Source organism: Sciurus carolinensis, chromosome 10, assembly GCF_902686445.1.
Source record: "Sciurus carolinensis chromosome 10, mSciCar1.2, whole genome shotgun sequence".
In the NCBI taxonomy this organism is placed as follows: Eukaryota; Metazoa; Chordata; class Mammalia; order Rodentia; family Sciuridae; genus Sciurus; species Sciurus carolinensis.
The window spans coordinates 99,076,539-99,094,138 of NC_062222.1; the positions used below are offsets into that span (position 1 = coordinate 99,076,539).

Sequence of the window (17,600 nt, forward strand, 5' to 3'; positions counted from 1 at the left end):
CAAGTTCCTTAAATGACCGAAATTGAGATGATGAAAGATTTTCTCAATCATTTACTCATTCCTAAATGAAAAATGTAGAACCTGTTATGTACCAGGTCAGGGACAGACAGTTGTGAAGCAAACAGACCCTCTTCCTTCCTTCATGGAAGGAAACCTAGTTGGGGATGGAGGGGAAGGTGTGGTTTGGTTAACTATAAGTTCAAAATTAAGCAAATAGGCAGATAAATAATATACATCCAAGAAATATTAAGTGCTACAAAGGAAATGAGGGCAGGGAGTAGCTCTAGAAAATGAAATTTGAGCTAAGACTTGAAAAGATGAGAGTTAGGCATGAAGAAAGTGTGGGTGAGTCGGGTGGAGGTCCAACAGACCAGCCCAGGAACATGGAAGGCTGTGAGATGAGGAAAGCTGGGGGCATTCAAGAGGCACCAGCAGGGAGCCCGGAGTCACTGCATTTAGAAGGGAGGGAGCTGAGGTGATGTTGAAGAAGCTAGTGGAGACTCATGGCGCCAAATCTTGTGGACCATTTGGGGGATCTTGTAACACATCCTGAGTGCGGTGGAGAGGCTTGGGGCCTTTAGATAGGCTTGTGGCAAAATGGGAATTACTTTTTCAAAAGTCTAGCCCGGTGGGAATGTGGAGTGTGGATTTGGCAGAGGGATGGGGGGCAGGAAGGGAAACAGGGAAACCCACTGGGAGACATCCACAGGAGGCTCAGATCACTATGGTTGTGGGGTTAGAGCAGTGGTAGAAGTTGCTATAAAGTTTGGAGGAGGGATTAGGACATGTGTAGGATTTGAGGACGAGTCTGAGTGAGGGTGACTCCCAGGTTGGAGCACTCGGATGGATGCAAGGGTCTTGGCTGAGATGGGGACACAGGAGGAGGGGCAGGAAGAGAAGACAGAGAGTTGGCTATGGGTGTGTGCAGTTCCAGATGACTGTGAGATCCTGAGAGGCAGCAGAAACTCAGAAGAGAGCTCTGAACTTGACCCAGAGAAACCAATATGGGATCTGCTGGGGCAGCAATGGTGTCTGAACCTTGGTGGGGCTCTGCACTCCTCCCTGTCAATCCCATCTGTAGCTACAGGTGGGTAGACCAAGCTATGGGCTTAGAATGGAGAAGGAAATCAATTCATAATGGTTCAAAGAAACCACTTTCCACCTCCGATTACAATAAACCCACCTTTACCCTAAGCTTCACATGAGAGTGAGACTGAGCCTGAGAGAAAGAGAGCCCAGGTTCTCTCACAGCTGTTGTTGTTGCTGTATTTTGAGTGTGTGGTGCTGGGGATTGAACCTATGGCTTTATGCATGCTAGGCAAGCACTCTATTGCTAAACCTCATCCCCAGTCCACTGGGTTCTGATTTCTTTCTTGCAGCTGGAACACAGAAGTGCCTCCTCTGAGATTTTACATTTCCCAGATTTAATATCCCACCCTCAAAATTCCAAAATAAGGAAATTTTCTCCTCAGTTAGCTTTAGCTGGGCATGTCACTTTTCTGAGACCCTCTAAGAAAGGGCCACTTTTCCTTCTAGGGTAAAACTATTTGCTTTCCCTTAATGATTAGGATTTTAGTTGCATCTGGACATTGCTGAATGGAGCCTGCCACTCACTGGAGAGACCCACTCCAAGTGGAAGTGACACTCTCAAGCCGTGGAGTTTGAACAGACTCCGGCCTCCATGTAGTGGACTGCCAGCAGTGAGTAATTCTGGCTTCGGAAAGGGCACATTTGTACAGCTAAATTAATACGTCCTGTTTCTCATCCGTGACTTCTCTCTGTTTCCAGTTTTAAACAGTCAGCTGCCTTGGTTACATGATCATGCAAAAAACATTTTTTTGGAGGTGTGCGTGTTTGTTGTCTTTCCCAGAATGGACTCAACTCTTGGAACCAAATCAATCAGTACCTATCCAGATGCTCACAGGAGAGGAAGGAGAAATCAAATCCATCTCCCTTACCTTTCTGAATGAAAAACCCCAAACATTCAGCATTCCCCAAACCTCCTATCATTGTTCTCCAATGGTGAGAAGCTGTGAAGCAGATGAGGAACTTGACAGTTGCCATTACTTGGGCTCCTTTCCAACATTTTGGTCTTTCATTTTATCCAATAAGTTTGAAGCAGTGCACATGACTGATATAAATTGCCTTTCCTCATAAAAAAAACCACAGGACCATGTGGGGCACAGTGGCATGCGCCTGTAATCCCAGTAGCTCAGGAGGCTGAGGCAGGAGGATTTAAGTTCAAAGCCAGCCTCAGCAATTTAGTGAGGCCCTAAGCAACTTAGTAAGACCCTGTCTCTAAATAAAATATTTCTTAAAAAGGAGCAGGGATGTGGCTTGGTAGTTTAGCACCCCTGGGTTTAATTCCCTGATGCCAAAAAAAAAAACAAAAAATACTCCAGGATCATAGTCTGCAATCATACTCAGAGACGACACTTAGCTGTAAAACACTGGGAAAAAAATGAAATAACATCTAAACTAAAGGCCCAGCCTCCCTCTGATCTACTTTTTTTTACCCTAACTTCAGTACCTAAGTCTTTAGTCTCCAGTGAGGAATAAAAAAAAAGCTGACCAACCTCAAATTAGAAGGCTTATGTGGCCTTAGGGTAAAATACCCCAAAGCTCCACCAAACCAAACCCAAGGTGACCAGGGGAACAACTGCTCTGATGTCACAACTTGCATATTTATGCAAATGGCAGCTTGGGTCCCACTGGAGGGCATCACTTTGCCTCCTAATGAACTGCTCTACTTTTCTTTGACCAGCAGCCAGCTGCCCTGGGTAACAGCCATGGCACAGGAGAGTTAATTGCTCACAACTGGAAGTGCAGAAGAGGACAATAAAAAAAAAAAAGTCCAAGTCTGATCTTAGGACTGAGAACACAAGTGCTGGTTTCTTCTTGCCGAGCTGAAGTTTCCATGCTGGGAACGTGCTTTAATTCACTCCATGGATTATCGATTAAAAGAATCTTGTAACAGTTAGGTTCCTGAAGTCAGAAGGACAAACCCGGCCATGGCGGAAACACAGAGAGGCCAAGGGATTTACAGTGTCCTCGTGTGGAATTCGGAATCACAGCAGCCAGCAGCACCAGCTGTGGTTAGAGAGGCCAGCGGGTACCTGAGTTACATGGGTCCTACTTCCATGATGGAAAAGAATTCTTTTTCCAGGACTAACAGTTTTTAAAGCACAATTTTTGGTGAATCACAAAACTGTCAGTCCCCAGAAATTCTTAAGCCAACCACTAGGAAAAGCAAGATTTGGAAAAGCACACTTCCAGAAATGTCATTTTAAATGTTCAACTAGCTGGGTAACTTTGCAAGCAACTTCACCCCTCCCACCCTTAGTTTCTTCATCTACATAATGGGAATGATCTTTTAAAGATTGCGCTGAGAATCAAATAAAATAATACAGGTAATTAGCACAGGACCTGGAAGACAGTACGTGTTCAATAACTGTAAGCAAAGATGCTACTGCTTCTGCTGCTGATGGTGATGCTGTTTAAGAGCGGACAGAAGAAACCCTTATTTAAGCAATAATTCTATACCTTTAGAATTAAATGTCTTAGCCATAAATGTGTTCATTTTTTCCTTCTTTTTGTTTACAAATATTGGCCAATGTTCAGTTATGACAACACTGCTTATGGAAAATCTTTGAAAGTTTTGGCAAGGTGTTAGAAAAAGTCAGAATTGCTTGATTTGTCTAATACAGATTTGAGTGCACACTTCTTTGCATATTCAAAAGCACAAAGATACCCAGGATTCTGAGGCCTATGGGTCAGTAGCTCCTGCTTATTTAGAAACTGGTCCTGGCACAAAGAAGTCCCAGGCCTAATGACAGCCTGAAGGTACAGTGACCCTGTGTTTATTTCCTTGTTGATTTCCCTTCCCTAGCTGCAAGCTCATTTTCCCATTGCTTGCAGGAAAACAACATCCAGGGGCGCGGTAGGACTGACTTGGCAGCCTGAAAGGTAAACAAATCACCCTGGCTTTTGGTGAGAAAAGAAGAAGTTCAAGGGAGCCTTCGTCCATCCAAACCAGCACATATTTGTCTCTGATACTAACAAGTGCCTTTCTGTGAAGTGCTCTCCCTGGAAGATGCCCACAGGTTGCTCTCAGAATTGGGGATCTGCTCCCCAAGTCTTGCATTAGGGCAGGGGATGCACTCACTGAACTCTGAGGAGGGTGATTTTCATGCCTATCCAGAAGATGGGACTCAGGAGAGAGAAGGAGATTTTCCTGAGCTGCTGCTGAGCCAGAAAAACACAGTTCCAAGGTGGATTGTCCCCAAGGTCTCACACAACTGGAAAACTACCCAGCAAAGGTAAGATGGCCTGGTTCCTCCACGAGGTGGAATCTGATGCAATTTCAGAGTACTTTGCCCCTGCCCAGGCTCTTACCCTGGCCCTACCCAACACACATGCACACTATCCCCAAGTTGTTGAGGAACGCCTAGGCAGGGACCTTCCTCAGAACACTAGAAACTTTCTGCTTTTGTGTCAGACGGTTGTGCTTTTGTGTCAGATTTTTTTCCACACTGATTTCATGGAAATCTTCTTCTTTGCTTTAAAAAAAAAATGGAAACTAACTTGCAAAACAGATCAGTAAAAATGTATGCAATCCCACTAAGGGTAATTGGATTTATATAACATTATTTTTCATCTGTTTTCAAAACACATTCACATGCACATTTTGTTTCATTTCTGCAGAAGGACTGGGTTTTTGTTGTTGCAAAAAGAGACACTGTCCCCGACACTGAGTCCTATGTCACAGTGAAAACTCTATGCCCAATGAGTGCTACGGGCGGGGCTGGTGGGGGCTCTTGAAAGGAGAGCTGCAAGCTTGGGTGTAGCACAGAGAGGAGAGTAGATTGAGGGAGAGCAATTCAGAACAACTTAACTCCCTGGGTGTTTGTGGAGTGAACATTTACAGCAAGACCATGAGCATGCGTGGCTCCAAAGGAGGGGTTGGGGACACAGGTAAGAGGAGCCCTGCCTTCTGTTTGATGGAAACATGTGAGTTAGCTGTGCAACGAGCTGCGTGCAGCACGGCGATGGGATGGGCGTGGGGGTCCACTAGGTGTGAGACAGCTGGGCTGGAGGCTCGGGCAGCTTGTCATGGGGAGGTGGGACGTTTCACAGACAGCAGTGTGTGTCGGGAGGCAGCATAAAACAGCGAGAAGCCCTGTGTAGATCTGATTTCAAATCCTAGCCTTGTTTTCTATTTACATGTATATTTATTTCCATGGTGATCTTCAGGTATTGAAAACCATAAATTCATTCTGGTACTTCCAAGTCCAATCCAATATCACAGAGTTCATTCTATTTTTCTCTCTTCCCATGTTGGAACCTTCTTTAACATTAATTGGAGCCAGGCTATATATATATATATATATATATATATATATATATATATATATATATAATTGCTTATTTAATATATTACATTAATAACATACAATAATATGTTAATTATAATTCAATATATATGAGTATATTTAATAAATTTAATTGCTTAATTTATTGGCTCATGCCCTGCATCCCAAGAGCCTACTGCCACACAAGCCCTCTCCTCCTCCTCCCTGCTCTGACCAGGGGCTCCGAGCTCCACATCCCTCCACCACTCCCGCATGGTGCCTGCCTTGCTTGGCCCCACAGAATGACCTTAAGGACTGTGGTCCATCCTGTGTGTTAGGTGTTCCTAATGTATGACGGTTTGACCTACCGTTTTTCAGAATTAGAGTGGTGTGGAAGTGATATGTACTCAGCAGAAACCGTACTTTCCGGTACTCATGCAGCATTCTGATTCTCACTTTCAACACCATATTCAGTCATATTTAACACGTTATTATAAAACGGGCTTTGCGAGAGACCACGTTCTGACTCTCAGCTCATGGAAGGACTCCGACCACATTTGAGGTGGGCCAGGCCAAGCTGGGATGGGCAGTAGGTCAGGAGTATTAAGTGCCTCTTCAGTTTGTAACATTATCCACTTACGGTGGATTACTCAGGATGTAACTCTGAGAAGGATCTGTGTTATGCTGTCACATCTTTGAGTTTTGTGGGGCAGGACAGTCTTCTCCAGGTATGTAGGGCACCAGGCCCTGGAGGGCTGAGGCTCATGCCCTTTATTCCACCCCATTTAGTACTGCCCTCATTTACAAGGACATGGGATGCTCGGATCTGCTTAGGGTAGCAACCGCATTTTCAGGGTACAAATTACTCTATGCAATCTCCTCTCCTATTTCTTTTCTGCCAAGATCCCATTCATTCTCTCCTTTACGCAACAACAGGTACAAATGAAGCACTTACTAGGTACCAGGTACCAGTCTTTGTCACTAGGTTGAGACATAGAGATTTCTTTTTTTTTGTACCAGGGATTGAACCCAGGGGCACTTAACCACTAAGCCTCATACCCAGCCACACCCCCTTTTTTGTATTTTATTTAGACAGGGTCTTACTGAGTTACTTAGGGCCTTACTAAATTGCTGAGGCTGACTTTGAACTTGTGATTCTCCTGCCTCAGCGTCCAAGGCTGCTGGGATTAGACATGCGCCACCATGCCCAGCTAGATACAGAGATTTAAAACTGTGGTCTCCACCCTCAAAGGACACTCCATCTACCAGGCAGCAGACAAGCAGTCGGTGACAATTCCACATGGCCAAGAGCAATGAGAACTGTCTTGCCAGGGAAGAGCGCCTAACCCAGATGCCATGGGAGAGATGAGATGCCCCCGGGGAATCCTGGATGGGCAGGAATTGATAGGGAAGGAAGGGCCGGAGGGAGGCAAAGGGAGTGGGGTGAAGGGCAGAAGGGAGAAATGGGTGGTGAATTCCACCAGTGTCGGTGATGCCAGGGTCAGAGGCGAGCTGGACAGTCTGTTGGTCGAGGTGGGCCATGCACAGCAAGCCAAAGCCCGCAGCGTAGAGTTTAGGTCAAGAGGCTCTAGAGTCGAGTTTTCTGATTCCAATCCTGGGTTCCATGACTTATTACTAGCTCCTTGATCTTAGGCAAGTTAATGCTCTGTGGCTCAGTTTCCTTCACTGTAAAATTGGGGGGCTGTGATAGCAGTGACCTCATGGGACTGACCTGATTAAATTAGTTCTTTTACATGATACACACAGAAATGCACAGCATATGAATCATAGATAATTTTTTTTTAGATATTAATATGATTTTCCAATAGGTGGATCAAAAAGGGATTAGGGCACTAGCAAAGCAGGAGCAGTAAAAATAATTTTAGAAAACAAATTATTTAAAAGAAAGAAAATTAAAAGAATTGATTTTTGGCATTTCAAAAGAAACTGAAGTCATTATCTTTTGAGAAATCAGAAATGTTTAGACTCATTTTATGACTTCTTGTTTTTCTTTGATACATTTTGGGGAATGGATGTATCATAACCTTTTCATCATTTTGGCCGTGAGAGGTCCCAGTGTTGCCCTGCACGCTCAGGAGACCTCTCTTCTATTGGTTTCTCATCGTTAGGGGCAGTCTTTGTGTGCACTCAGTGAGTTCTGGACCAATAGTAATGGTTATGATCTTCCTGACAACCCAACAACAACCAAGGCTACCCTGAAGCTTAAGGGAACTCATCCTGAAGTTCAATGAAAGGATGAGGCATCGGGTAATTCTTGAAATTGTTCTAAAAGTCTATTTTCAGTAGGCCATGGTGGTCTTCTAGCAATGGCCTTTTGGCCCCTGCTATTGAAGCTGTGAGGCAGTCCTCTCTTCCTTATGGTCCAAATCCCTGGAGAACCAGAGGAGCCAAAAAGATGAAAAATGCCAATGATATACCAAAATTAAAAACATCTGTGCATCTAAAGACACAATCAACAGAGTGAAAAGGCAAACCAGTATGGGAAAAAAATATTTACAAATCAAATATCTGATAAGGGATCAATATCCAGCATATATAAAGAACTCCTAGAATTCAACAAGAGCAAAAACAATTTAGAAATGGGTACAAGACTTGCAGAGGTATTTCTCCAAAGAAGATACACAAATGAGCAAGACCCCCATGAAAGGATGCTCAACATCACTAATCATTATGTGAATGCAAATCAAAGCCAACTCACACTCATTAGGACAGTTATGGTTAAAAAGAAACTAACTAAAGTGTTTTCAAGGATGTGGAGAAATTAGAACCCCTGTGCACAGTTGATGGGAATGTATATTGGTACAGCTATTGGGGAAAACAGCAGGGCAGTTCATCAAAAAACTAAAAGCAGAATTGTCATATGACACAGCAATCCCACTTCTTGGTATGTGCCCCAAAGATTTGAAAGTGGGAACTCAGACTGATGTTTGTATATCTATGTTCATAGCAGCATTATTCATAATAAAGGTGAAAAAAAAGGTGCCCACTGACAGATGAAGGGATAAACAAAACATGTTATATACATGCAATAGGATGCTATGCAACCTTAAAAGAGAGGGGAAGTTCTGACACTTGCCTTAAGTTGGAAGAAATTTGAGGGTATTGTGTTAAGCAAAATAAAGTCAATTACAACAGGACAAATGTTACATGATTCCACTTGCATGAGATACTAGAGTAGTCAGATTCACAGAGACAGAATGTGCTCAGGGACAGGTAGGGGAATGGGGAGTTATTATTTAATGGGAACAGGGATTCTGTTTTGCAAACTGGAAAGAGTTCTGGAGACAGAGGTGATGGTTGTACCACAATGTGAATGCACATAACTACTGAAAGCACACTTAAAAATGATTAAGATGGTAAATTTCATGTTACATGTATTTTACCATAATTTAAAAATGGCAATGAGTTGGACTGGGTTGTTTTTTGTTGTTGATGTTTGTTCATTTATTAAGAAGGTGGACCAATGATTTAGGGGAAGATGATTGAACTGTAGAAGGAAAAAGAGTCCTAGGATTTATAAAGAAAATTTCCACATCTCAGTGTTTCCTAGAAATGGTGGAGAACTGAATCATTATACTTCAATTTTATTTTAAGGCTCTTCAGAGGAAAAAAATATATAGATAGATATATACATATATTGAAGTCTTGAACAGAACTTGGTCAAGCTTCCTTTAAAGATTAGCTAAGACACTCTATTAAATCACAAAGACCAGACAACTCCACCAATGAACTATACAAGGAGATGGCCTCCTAACACACCTAAGGTCAGCATCCTATGGAAGACACAGAAATGAAGACATGCTATGCAACAGGCTGGTTCTTTCAGTGTGAGTGTGAGAGCACATAAACCTGCTACTGAAATATTTCAGGCTGTGGTTCTTATGGGTGTTTGGTGAGCCCAAGGTGGTATATGGGAGAACTGGGCCCTGACAGCCCAGATCTACGTGACAGGTTATAGAAATAGACCAGCATGAGCTGAAACAGAATTTGAGGGCACAGTCACAGGTGGTAGAGCATCTACCTAAACTCGGTCCAGGAAGAAGAGAGGAGATGGAGCCAGGACCCTTCCCCGCCAGGTAACCTGCCTGGCCAGCAGTCCAGTCCCAGGCCTTCCTGACTCATAAAGCTTCCTCCACCTCTTTCATTTTTGCTGGTGTATTATAATCACACAAAGCAGTGGGATTCCTTGTGACATGAACACATCACATAATTTGGTCCATTTCATTTCCAGTACCTCTGCTTTCCCTCCTCCTCCCACCCCCTGCCCCATCCTCTTCTTGTCTCCTTTCTCTTTCTGTGAAGATTCTTTCCCCCCCACTTTCTCTCTAGTTTCTATATATGAGAAAAAACAGACAACACTTGACTTTTTAAGTCTGACTCACTTAACACACTATTCTCCGATTCTATCCATTTATTGGAAAAGGACATCATTTCATTCTGTTTTATGGCTGAGTAAAACTCCATTGTGTACATTCACACCACATTTTCTTTATCCATTCATCCTTTGACGGGCATCTGGGTTGGTTCCATAACTTGGCTATTGGGATTGGGCGGCTAGAGACATGGGTATACATGTTTCGCTATAGTATGCTGACTAGTTCTTCTGGATAAACACCAAGGAGTGGTATAGCCGGGTCATATGGTGGTTCCTTTCCTAGTCTTTTGAGCTTTTGAGCTTTCTCTACCTCTAAACACACATGTTCACTTCATCTCCATGTGAGGCATCTTAATTTACTCATGCTAAATTAGAACAATAATGAAATAATAAGTTAAAAAAATTAATGGTGGGTGACAGAGCTTTGCAAAGCATACACCAGATGTGTGTTTTCATTTGTTTGTATATCACTTCATTCCACAAAGGGACTGAGGCCACAACTGGAAAACAGAAAGGAGAACCAAGGCCACACACTAGCATGGCCCATTTCTGGCCGGCACAGAATTTTAATTTTTTTCTTCTGTTAGTCACTAAACATCTACAAAGAGTTTAGGAAATTTCATATAAAAATCTAAATTTCAAATTCTTTTAAAACAGGAAAATTTAACCCCACTGGCCTCACATTCATTCAGCAAACAGATTGGGTGACGATTCTGTGCAAGGCACTATTCTAGGTACTGGGGTATAGTGGAGGTGAAAGAAACAGCAACCAGATAGATAGATTAATAAGACAATTAAAGGGAATTATAAATGCCATGAGTAAATTAGGGCTAAGGGATAGAGATTGACAATGGGGTAGGGGGCAAGGTTATTTTAATAGGATATCCAGGGAAGACTCTCAGATTGCCAGCCCCCACCATGCCTGTACCCCCACCCACTTCAATCATTCACCACTATCTGCCCAGCAATTGGGGAAATATGAGTCTGTGAGTTCTGCAAAAAAATGATGGCAAATATTAAAAGAGTTTGAATTAGGAGCAGAGCAAATTAAAATAAGAAAACAGTGATAAAACCAGAGGAAATAAGAACCCAACAGGGTTGATGTAAGCTTCTTCTTCATTGGTATAGCTGGGCATCGGATTCAACTGAGCTTCCTGGCAACTAGAGAAAAAGTAAGACATGTGCAGAGATGTCACTTTCATTTGCTGAAAAGAAGAAATAAAACCACCCTGTTTTAGGTATAAAGCTCTTCTCTCCTGAGCTGAGAGTAGAAATTGACCATGCCAGATTTTACGAAAGGAACTGAGTAAAACAGTGATCAACACCCTGATTGACACACGCGCAGGAGTGTAGTATGTCCCATCATCTCAATCACTCCTTAAACCCTTTAGTGGGACACTAAAATAAGCACTAGAGAAGGAAAATGGCAGTCTTTCTCTCCAATGTCCGCAGATCAGAGACGAGGGCACACCTCATCTAAGCTAAACCTGGTGGGAAGCTGTGTGAAAGGCCAAGGTAACGCAGTACTCCTGCTACGTCAGTTCACAATTCATGCAGCATTAGAAGAATGGACAGGGTGCCTGTCACTCAAACAGCTTCCTTCCATAAATCTCTCTCTCTCTCTCTCTCTCTCTCTCTCTCTCTCTCTCTCTCTCTCTCTCTCTCTCTCCTCTCTCTCTCTCTCCTCTCTCTCTCTCTCTCTTTGGTATGGGATTGAACAACCCAGGGGTATTTAACCACTAAGCCACATCCCCAGCCCTTTTTATATTTTCTTTTGAGACAGGATCTTGCTAAGTTGCTGAGGCTGGCTTTGAACTCAAGATTCTCCTACTTCAGTCTCCCGAGTTGCTGGGATTACAGGAATGCACCACCATGCCCAGCTCCATCACATGCAGCTAGTTAGGGAGAAAGTAGTGGTTCTTGGTGGCACGCCCTCGCACTAGCCTATTACCAAAAAACCATTTCTGTGGCCCTTGATCTTTTGATTTAAGTAGGGAAAACCTCCTTTGTTTTCTGGAATAGCCCTGTGGAGAAACAATCACCAATGACTATACAGTGTGGAGAATGACCCACATAAAGGAAGGAAATTACTAAATCTATTCATTCACCAGCTGCATCAGAGAGGACTCTGCCACACGCCTGGGTTGGTGACCAAAGGCCAGGAAATCTCAACTGCCTTCTAGAATGTTCCTGGGAGCTCTCTCATGGCTCAAGTCTTCTAAGCCTCTCCAGAGTTGCTAAAGAAGCCTGGATTCCTACTGTGTTCGGGACATCATGTGTCCCCAGGTGCAGAGCAAATCTGCACTTTCAAATGTGTTCCTGGCCCAAGAGAAAACACATAGGCCAAAGAGAATGAAGTCAATTTTTCTGCCCTTATTTTTGGCCTGGGTGCTGCCTGGTTGAGCCCTTGGCCTGGGTTATCTTTTGGCTCTCTGGAGATTCCCTGGGCTCACTCCCCGCCTGTTGGCAACAATGCCACAGCGGTCTGAGGGCCAGGCAGGCCGGTATTGTTTCTCTCTCTCTTTTGAAAACTGAGAACATTTTGACTGCGCTGCTCACAATTCTTCCCAGACTTCCTCCGCCCCCTCGCCACACCTCTCTGTTACTCTGGTTAAATATGCCCTTTGAGCCAACCTCACAGAACTAGTTCTCGGGGTTTGTAACAATGACCTTCCAGAATACCCAGAGCTCCCTCTAGCAGGAGCCTCGTGGTCTCTGCTTGGTCATCTGGCAACAGGCCCTTCAGGTGTCAAATTCATCTGCCCCACCTGAGAGGCTTCCTGAACATTTGACATGGAATCCCACTAGGTCCCGCAAGGGCAGCCACGATCATCCGAGGATTTGCGGCCAGAGATGGTACCGTGTTTCTTGACAAACTTCATCCTGTAAATCTCTTATGGTGGACTGTAAACTAATTTATAGGCATATATCAACACAGGTACTTAAATCGCTTTCCATTTCTGTCTTTTATCTCTAAACCGAAGTGCAAAACAAGGAGTTCAATTTACCCATCAGGTTTTGTTTTTGAAGGGCAGGGGTCACTGTTACTAAGACTTTTCAAGTTCTTTAAACGTTTTAGTAGACAAATAAAAACTGGTCACCAACTGGGGCTGAGTGGCTAGGAAACACGCATGGCAGGGGGCCTGGTGTTGGTGGGTGTCATATTTTTGGAGTAATGCTAATCGTCTCTGAGTCCCTCCCGTGGGCCAGGCACCTCAAACTCAACTCAGTTTGGTTTCTCATGGTTCAGTCTCAGATTTCTGAAAAGTCCTGTTGTTATCCCCATTTTTCAGATGAGGAAACCGAGGTACAAAGAGCTCCAGAATCTTGCCCAAAGTCCCTAAGCCTGAGCTTGAAATCAGGTCTGTTACACTCAGAAGCTCTTAGGAGACAGAAGGGAGGTGAGGGAAAGGAGAAGTGAGATGGCATGAGGTCTTGAGCAACTGGTCCCTTGGTTCCCTTCAAGCTTTGTGACTGTTCCTCTATCCCACGGCCCTTGTTTGATCAGTGAACATAGACTCCATCTCAGACTCCACATCAGTCACACTCTGTCCAGTCTGGGTGTCAGCTGATTCCATCATAAAGATCAAGGTTTCTCAATTTTCCCAGGACTGGCCTTTGGGGCTGGATACTTCTTTGACGTTGAGGCTGCCCTGTGTGTTATAGGATACTTAGTCACACCCTTGACCTCTGCCTCCCAGATATCGGTAGCTCCTCCCACATCTGACAACCAAAAATGTCTCCAGACAGTGTCACATGGCCTTTGGAGCATCAAATCAGCCCCTTGGAGCACCAGCACCCTCCCTGCAGAGGCACAGGGAGATTACAGCCCCTCAGAGGCCATGGTCAGAGTCCCCAAGGCATGGAGCTTCCTGGACAGCAGGGTGGTCTCTGGTAATTCTTCAAGTGGACTGGACTCTAGATATGGCATCAGTTTGGCCTCAAACTTAACAGAAAAGACCGGGACTCTAATCAACCTCAATCAAACCTCAGGCACCAACAACTTGCAGGTGAATGGAGCAAGAGTCCGTCCAAAGGGCTGTAGGGTCAGGATTACCATTTGGACTGGAAGTCTGAGAACTTTCTGGGGATGGTCCTTTCTTCCATAGCCATACCTGCAGCATTCCTCTGACCCTCCCAAGCACAAAGGGTTAGAGTACCCATGCCAGATACCACTTTAGGGTTGCAGAGTCTGTGTGAGAAGGGCCCCAGCTGGTGCTGGTTTCTCATGGCCTATCATAAGGTGGTCAATGGCAGGAAGAGCCCTTCATCCCAGCCCCAGAGTAGGCCTCAAATCTAAAATATCTCCAATGTTATATACTTGCTGAATTTTAAACATATGTTCAAAATCACTAATTTGTTCCAAATATACTTTTAAAATATATCATTTTACATTTCTCTTTTGAGATTTCTTTCATTGTTAATATCCCATGAGTTGTAAGAAGTGGAAGTGGCCTGAACCTGTCTTGACATAGGACGTGCCCTGCTTGTATCTTGTAAGGCAGATCAAAGCACACAGGGAGCATATGAGGTTAGAAGACCCTGGGCTCCCAAATTGTGCCCCATGTGCTCTGATCAGTGCCAAAAATTTCACAAAGACTTTCCATGCAATACCTTCCATTCCAGGATAATTCTTTAAATAAAAAAATAACCCTGGGAGAATGTACAATGGTTTCTCCAAAACTCAGTATAGTTTGAGCACCCTTATCTGAAATTCTTGGGACCAAGAGTACTTTGAACTTCGGATTTTTTTCTAATTTGGGAATATTTCCATACATATAATGAGATACCTTGGGGGTAGATTCACTAGTGTTTTACATACATTTCATACACATATCCTGGAGGCGATTTTTATAGGATGTTTGTAGCACTCTTGCATTTTGACAATCACCCATCACATGAAGTTGAGAGTGGAATTTTCCATTTGTGGTGTCATGTTGGCACTTAAAAGATTTTGGATTTTGAAGCATTTCAGATTTTGAATTTTTGGATTGGGGCTGCTCAACCTGTAAAGAGAAAACAAACAAGCCGATTTCAGAGTCAAAAGATTTGAACAATCTCTATGCCAAAGAAGATATGCAGACAAGTAGCCTCGGGAAAAGATCTCAACATTATTAGTCACTAAGGAAAAGCAAATTAAAACCATAGCAAGATACCATTGCATGCCTATTAGAACAACTAAGAAAGACTTGCTATACCAAGTGTCGCAGGGTTTGTAGGAAATGGCACTGCTGTTGGGAAAAGAAAATGGTACAACCACTTCGAAATGTTTGACAGTTTCTTAACAAATTAAGTGTACACCTACAATATGATCCAACATTACACTCCTAAATATTTACTTATGAGAAATGAAAACTTACACCTATCCAAAGTCATACGTGTATTTTCACAGCAGGTTTTTTGATAATAGCCCCAAACTGGAGACAACCCAAGTGCCCATTAGGAGGTGACGGAATAACTGTGACCGTGCTGTGTCCATGCCATACAACAGTACTCCAGTGTGAAAAGAAAAGGAGTGTTGTCACACACAGTACGAGGGAGTCCCCAGATTGTCATGCTGAGTGAAAGAAGCCACCCCAAAAAGAGGATGTGCACTGTCTGATTCCACTTTTGTAGAATTCTAGAAAATGCAGATAACTTAGAGTTACAGAAACCAGATCAGTGATTGCCTGGAGATATGGTGGAGAGACCAGAGGAAACTTTTGGGGTGATGGAAACGCTCCTGATCTTGATTGTGGTGATAATTTCATGAGCATACATGTATGAAAAAATTCATTAGGACTGTGATATTAAATATGTGCACTGGGTTGGACTCCTGGGTGTTAGGAGTGGGGACAGAGGCATAGTCACTTTGGTCCACTTGAGAAATTCCACCATTTTTCTCTCCTTGGGCTGAACTTGGGGGTTGTGGCCATCACTCCTCAGCACTGTCTGGCAATTGTTAAGGAAGTGTGAGAAACTCATAAACAACACATCGCTTCTTGAGAGCCCTACTATGCCACGGTACACTGTCCCTGAAGGGCATCTTTTATCTGGCTAGCTCCCTTCTTGGAGCCAAAAGCAATGAGATCAAAAAACACTGGATATATTTGCACAACTAAGATCCCTCCTTCCTAGAGAGTGAAGAGGGTGGCCCCCACTCCCCCAGAGCAGAGAAGGTGGCCCAGCAACTTGGATTCCCTCCAGCACACTCAAGCCAAAAGAACTGTGCAGTATCCCAGTGTTCACTGAAGGAACAGACCCAGTGCTGAGCCGCCTACAAAGCTGGGGTCTGCAGGTGCAAGCTCCAATTACAGCAGCAGGGCTTCCAATACCTTTTCATCCGCAACAACAGCCAGGCCTCAGTCCTAGCCAGGGATTGAGGGAGGCCGGAAGGAGTGCCGACCAGACTGGGAAAACAAAGACTATCCAAGCGTAGCTCATGTGAGTCAAACCTGAAACCTGGATTTGCTTTCAAAACTCTTATGAGAACGAGCCAATGTACGTTTGGGGAAAATCAGTCACTGGAAGCAAGGAAAGAATCCACCTTCCAAGGCCTCCACTCCCTCTGTAAGACAGTGTGTGGAGTTTGCTTTTGCACACCAGTAAGGCTCAGTATTTTTATAATAGCGGTCTTACTGGTTGTTTTCACCATTAAGTTCCCCCTACACTGGTGTATTTTCCAAGATTATGGTTGCAGGATGTCCCTCCAAATTGGTGGTTCTTTATTGTTAATATCACATCAAGGCTTAAAACAAAAGCACTTGGAACCTTCATATTTAGCAAAGAGGTGTGAGGGTGTTGACACACTTACCAGTGCTCTGTCCTTGGCAGAAAGCACTAGGGCCACAGACCATCTTTCTCACTCCTCCTCTTCCTTCTCATTTTTTCCTGTGGTTTTTGCAAAGAGCAGGCTAAAAGGTTGACTCAAAGCTCCAGGCTGCTCCTATAACAAGTCAGCCTGTTTTGCAGCCAAAGAGGCACTGCAGGGGGGACAAAGATTTGCAGCCACTTCCTTGTGACTCTCTGGACTGCGTTCCCCAAACCTGCTTCCTGGAGAGCTGCTAACTCACTTGACACTCTTGTTTTTAACACCTAAATCTCCAAAGATTTAATAGAAACAGTAACAAAAGAAAGTAAAAAATGTATATTCCTACCACACTGCCGTATCAGATTTCTGTGTCTCCTTCTAGATCTTGTCATTGGGCCAATTTTTTTTTTTTTTTTTTTTTTTGGTCTATTTAGTATGTGAATATACATATAACTCCTGATTATTCCTCTGTCTTGTCTTCCCCACTGGGTTTGCGGTCATGAGACATGAATCGCTCATAAGCTAGAAAAAAAAGAAATAGGCCTTTGACACTTTAGCACCCCAGCACAGCCAATTCTGGTTAGGGAGAAATAGGCTGAGTTGCTGCAAGTGTCTGGTCACCAGCTTTTCATCAAGTGATCAATACATAGCCTTGTCTAAGGTGTGTTTCTGTTTGAAGAAGCCTTCTCAATACACATGATTAAGTCCTTAGTATTGAACATGTAATGTATAAAGCTGCTGCCCCGCCCATTCTGTTGCAGTCATTTTCCCCGCCTCCCAACCACTTGTCAATCTGTGAACATCCTGGCTAGCTATTGGTTCATCAGTTAGCTTGCAAGTATCCTTCTCCGTTATTGGTCCCCTGTTAGCCCTGCGGAATTCAACCGCCATCTTTCCCTTCTTGCTTTCTCTCTTCTACACACTTGCTTTTCCTCCTCCTGGCTTTCCACTCTCTCTAGCTGCACCCTTTCTCTTTCCTTTCTCTTTTCCTCTCATTTTCTGTCTTACCCTGCAGGGAGACACTCTGTTTGCTTAATAAACTCCCTTATGTGATTTCCCATGT

The 17,600-nt window shown here is 43.8% G+C and overlaps 1 protein-coding gene across 3 annotated transcripts in view; it reads left to right on the plus strand.

Annotated features, from left to right (window-relative positions):
- The first annotated feature begins 4,255 nt into the window (after window positions 1-4,255).
- Window positions 4,256-17,600, plus strand: part of Lnx1 (ligand of numb-protein X 1) — a 163,765-nt gene continuing 150,420 nt past the window's right edge. For 2 of the 3 annotated variants that reach the window (XM_047567418.1, XM_047567416.1), the window contains exon 1: window positions 4,263-4,319. The gene's annotated coding sequence lies outside the window, so the exon portion shown is untranslated. Of the gene's footprint in view, window positions 4,320-17,600 lie in introns of all 3 variants that reach the window. The other variant, XM_047567419.1, reaches the window with a different exon arrangement.